Source organism: Moschus berezovskii, chromosome 1 (genome assembly GCF_049115385.1).
Source record: "Moschus berezovskii isolate FMDL1 chromosome 1, NW_MosBer_1.0, whole genome shotgun sequence".
Classification (NCBI taxonomy): domain Eukaryota; kingdom Metazoa; phylum Chordata; class Mammalia; order Artiodactyla; family Moschidae; genus Moschus; species Moschus berezovskii.
Genome location: NC_142460.1, coordinates 63,129,168 through 63,134,187, shown reverse-complemented (window position 1 = coordinate 63,134,187; position 5,020 = coordinate 63,129,168). Strand labels below are relative to the sequence as shown.

The window sequence follows — 5,020 nt, the reverse complement described above, 5'->3', positions numbered from 1 at the left end:
ATTGTCCAAATCTAGCCAGAAGCCATTTGAAAGGGAGTCTGGCAAAAAGTTTACAGTGGAAATTGCTTATAAAACAAAACATAGATGTGAAAGTTGAGAAATGGATTGAGAGCAAATAGGCAATGATCAGGAGAATTATATATATCAGTTATCCGGTTTATGATTTCTAGATTTGGTGTTTCTACAGTAAATCTTTTCCTTTCTCAGAATTACTTCTACTATTTATATTCAGTATTGTTCTTATGTTTTGAGTACACATGAAATATATTTTAGTATAAATATAAATACAATCTTATTTCTCAGTGCAGAAGTTTTCCAAATACTATCATTTATCTATTGATTCGAAATTATGCTTTTGTCATATTCTGAGTTTTTAGTTTTTGCACTATTATTTAGCTTCTTGTATCTCCTTGTTTATTCTGACAACCTACTGTGTTGCTTTTTATTCACTCAGTCTACAATATGCAGATGACGCCACCCTTATGGCAGAAAGCAAAGAAGAACTAAAGAGCCTCTTGATGAAAGTGAAAGAAGAGAGTGAAAAAGTTGGCTTAAAACTCAACATTCAGAAAACTAAGATCGTGACATCCGGTTCCATCAATTCATGGCAAATAGATGGGGAAACAATGGAAACAGTGAGAGACTTTATTTTTTGGGGAGTTCCAAAATCACTGCAGATGGTGACTGCAACCATGAAGTTAAAAGACACTCCTTGGAAGAAAAGTTATGACCAACCTAGACAGCATATTAAAAACCATAGACATTACTTTACCAACAAAGGTCTGTCTAGTCAAAGCTATGGTTTTTCCAGTAGTCATGTATGGCTGTGAGAGTTGGACTATAAAGAAAGTTGAACGTGCTGAAGAATTGATGCTTTTGAACTGTGGTGTTGGAGAGTCCCTTGGACTGTAAGGAGATCCAGCCAGTACATCTTAAAGGAAATCAGTCCTGAATATTCATTGAAAGGACTGGTGCTGAAGCTGAGACTTTGGCCACCTAATATGAAGAACCGACTCATTGGAAAAGATCCTGATGCTTGGAAAGATTGAGGTCATGTGGAGAAGGGAATGACAGAGGATGAGATGGTTGGATGCTATCACTGACTCGATGGACATGAGTTTGAGCAAGCTTCGGAAGTTGCTGATGGAAAGGAAAGTCTGGCATGCTGCAGTCCATGGGGTTGCAAAGAGGTGGACGCGACTGAGTGACTGAACTGAACTGAACAATATGTTTATGGAGAAGGAAATGGCAACCCACTCCAGTATTCTTGTGTGGAGAAATCCATGGACAGAGGAGCCTGGTGAGCTACAGTCTATGGGGCTACAAAGAGTCAGACATGACTGAGGTATAACACATTGGAAATTAAAATTTAATAATTAAAATAAAAGACTTAATAGAGCATTAAATGGATATGGGTAAAAACTTTTTGGAAAGTTATTTGTAAATTTGTAAATAATAAGTATTTCAGTTGATATTTATTCATTTGTAAATAAGGTGCCTCGGACTGTAAGAAGATATTTTGGATTATGCAACTGGAAGAATGTTTATTCCAGTGATTCTGTTTCTCTGTGATTCTTCAGCTGTTTTCCTTGTCTGTTTGACTTCATTTCTAGGCTGTTTTCACTCTTGCTAACAAGAGGAATGTTAACTGTGCCAAGCTTCATGAAAATCAGAGAGACAAACACTACCTGTTTGTGGACCTATATTAAAATAAAGGATACATATTTCCTAGAAACTCCTGGAAAATCACCTCTGTTTTTCTCACTGACCTCAGGTAAGTCACATACTTTCCCTTAACAGACCTCTGGGATTCAGTGTTGCTAATGGTGAGATGAATGCTACAGATGTCCATGACAGAAATCATGGTACCCTTAGAAAAAGGAAATGATATCAATGCATGGAAGTCTAATAACTAAAAATATCCACTAAAATAGAGGGTGATACAGGATTAGAACATCTATTTAATTCAGAGTTTCTCAAAGTTTTGCTATCTAGACTTCTTTTTGCTTCTAAAATACGTTAAATCCTAAAAAGCTTTGTTTATGTGGGTTATATCTATCAGTATTTACAGTATGAGATTTGAAATTGAGAAATTAAAATGTATTAATTTATTAAAAGAAAATAATATGCCTATTACATTTTAACTTAGTTATGTTAAAATCATATTGAAGGAAATGCTTATTGAATGACCACATGTCAGGTACCTTATTGAGTATGAAATCAGTTATGTCATGTTTGACTCATTTTATTATCTAACAGCTTCAGTTCAGTTCAGTTCAGTCACTCAGTTGTGTCCGACTCTCCGCGACCCCATGAATCACAGCACGCCAGGCCTCCCTGTCCATCACCAACTCCCGGAGTCCACTCAAACTCATGTCCACAGAGTCGGTGATGCCATCCAGCCATCTCATCCTCAGTCGTCCCCTTCTCCTCCCGCCCCCAACCTTTCCCAGCATCAGAGTCTTTTCCAGTGAGTCAACTCGTCGCATGAGGTGGCCAAAGTATTGCAGTTTACTATTTTTTCTTTAAAATGTTGCTTCTTTCTGTCCACTTCCCTCTGTTTAGGATATCCTCCAGTTTCAGTTCTCCTTAAAAATAAGTTAGTCTCCTTGATTCTAGTCTCCTTCCAGTCAGTTTCAAGATATTTCTGAACTGTACAGTCGCATCACTCTGCGCCAGGTTATCTTCAGTGTTTGATGGCTCTAAGATAAATTCGGATTCTTTAGGGTGGTGTATAAATTTCTCAGTAACCTGATCCTCTTTCCCCCTTTTCTCCACATTCACCAACAGCTCTCTACAATAGTTTTGTCCACTTTCTAATTGTTCTGTGGTTCACCTTCCTCATCTCCCGCTCCCAGTACCACACTCATTTCTATAAATATTGACTCTGGTCATATCCGCTCCTGTGTTTCTCCAAATACTACATTTCCCCCCAGTTTTCAGTATCACAGGTTACTTCCCATGCTACTTAAGAACTCAATACCCCAAGCTAGAGGCTCTCAATTTTCTGAACTCCCAAAGCATGTAGAGGAAAAGACAGTGTAGATTCAAATTCTAGGTCAGACCAGGTGAATTGGATGAGTTTGGCACATTCCTCAGTATTTCAAAGTATGAGATTTTTATACCAAGGACCAGCATGAAAAAGGTCTAACTAGTTGAGGGGTAATGTATATAAAGTCTAGCTTAGTGAACAGCTGATGATAGTTTGTCAGTAAATTATTTTTTCTTTCATATTTGCCCATGTAAGAATCAATAAATAGTTTAGATAATCAGAATTTTCACTTTTTTCTGCCTCTTTTATGCTTGAAAAACACCTCCAGCTTTTTTGTTAATGCTATTTTTATATTGGTATGTTACATTGCAGTCAGTCCAGGTTAGTGGTATTTCTAATGGCAAACAAGGCAAGTAATACTATCAGAGAACAAAGCCCTTTAATTAATAAATTGCACTATCATATGATGGATAGTCAGTCAAACTACATGAAAATGTAAAATTCATAGAGATGTCATATAAATAGCTTCACTTTCAACTTCATATTGATAAATCAGTGATATATTCAGATACTCTATTTCAGAGAACTTGAGAGAAAACTAACACTAAGAAGGAAACTGCTTAGAGAATGTATTTTCTGCTTGATTTCATCATTAAGTATAATTTCTGAAGCAAACTAAAAATTGTGTTTCAAATTCAAACATAGTTTACTTCTATCACATGCTGTTAAGAAGGGTTTGGTATTTGAGAACCTGGAATATGGGAGATTTTGTAACATTATGCCTTGTGGGATTCCAGGATGTTGCCAATAGTATTAAATGGAGGAGACTTTCATATATAGTTACCTCTATTTCTAACATTTATTGAATTTATTGAAAATTGTAGCTCAATATACTCTGAAACAAATAGTTGCTAGTATATATAAATACATCCTGACATAATTTGTTACCTCAAGGATAATTATTTAGTTTGCTTGACTTACACAACATCATGTTTTAGTAATTTAATATTTTTCATGCAAAATGGCCATTTACCACTTTCTCAGTATTGCTTGATTTTGAAACTAAAGTTTATCAAATTAAAATCAATTATTCATAGGGAATGATATTTGTTTCAGATTATTATGAAATCTTCATAATTTTTTCATAACATTTATTACTTCCTTATTTCTTAGTCTGTAAATAAAAGGGCTTTAATAAGGGAATCAATAGTGTATAAAAAATAGCAGCAGGTATATCTTTATCTTCTTCATTACCTGAATTTGGTTGAATCTACATGAAGCGAAGGGAACCATAGCATATTGAGACAGAGAGAAAGTGGGATGCACAAGTAGAAAAGGCTTTCCCTTTTCCCTCTTTGGATTTCATTTTAAAAATCATAAAAAGGATGAAGAGGTAAGAGATTATTACTATGGTAATAGTGAAGGTTTGAATTGACCCTGAAAAGATAAATATCAGCAATTCATTGATGTAAGGGTCAACACCGAAGAGTCTCTATAATGGAAGAACATCACACAAAAAACTGACTGATTTGATGTGATGAGATCTGCAGAAAGTCAACCTAAACAGAAACCCCACATGAATTGTGAAATGCAGGTTTCCAGCTATGTAGGCCCCTGTGGTCATCTGAATGCGGAGTTTCTTTGACATCACAGTGTGGTACTGCAGTGGTTTGCAGATGGCCACATAGTGATCATAGGCCATTGCTGCCAGGAGAAAGCCATTTGTAATTTCAGCAAGGCAGAGACAATACAATTGTGACATGCATTCATAAAGAAGTTCTGTAGCATCTTGGCGGTAGTGGCACAGGAACAGCAGGAATCCATCAGAGCGAGACTACCCAGGAAGATATACATTGGTGTGTGCAGACGATGCTCTGTAACTATCAATACCACCAGGCCAAGATTCCCCACCATGGTGATCCGATAGATGGTAAAGAACATCAGAAACAGAAGGGTCTTCAGCTCTGGGTTATTTGTAAATCCTATGAGGATAAATTCAGTTGTCAAGGAGAGATTATTCTCAGTCAT

General features: G+C 36.3%; 1 pseudogene; it reads right to left on the bottom strand.

Annotated features, from left to right (window-relative positions):
• Positions 1–4,123: 4,123 nt before the first annotated feature.
• Positions 4,124–5,020, bottom strand: LOC129544304 (olfactory receptor 5K1-like; annotated as a pseudogene).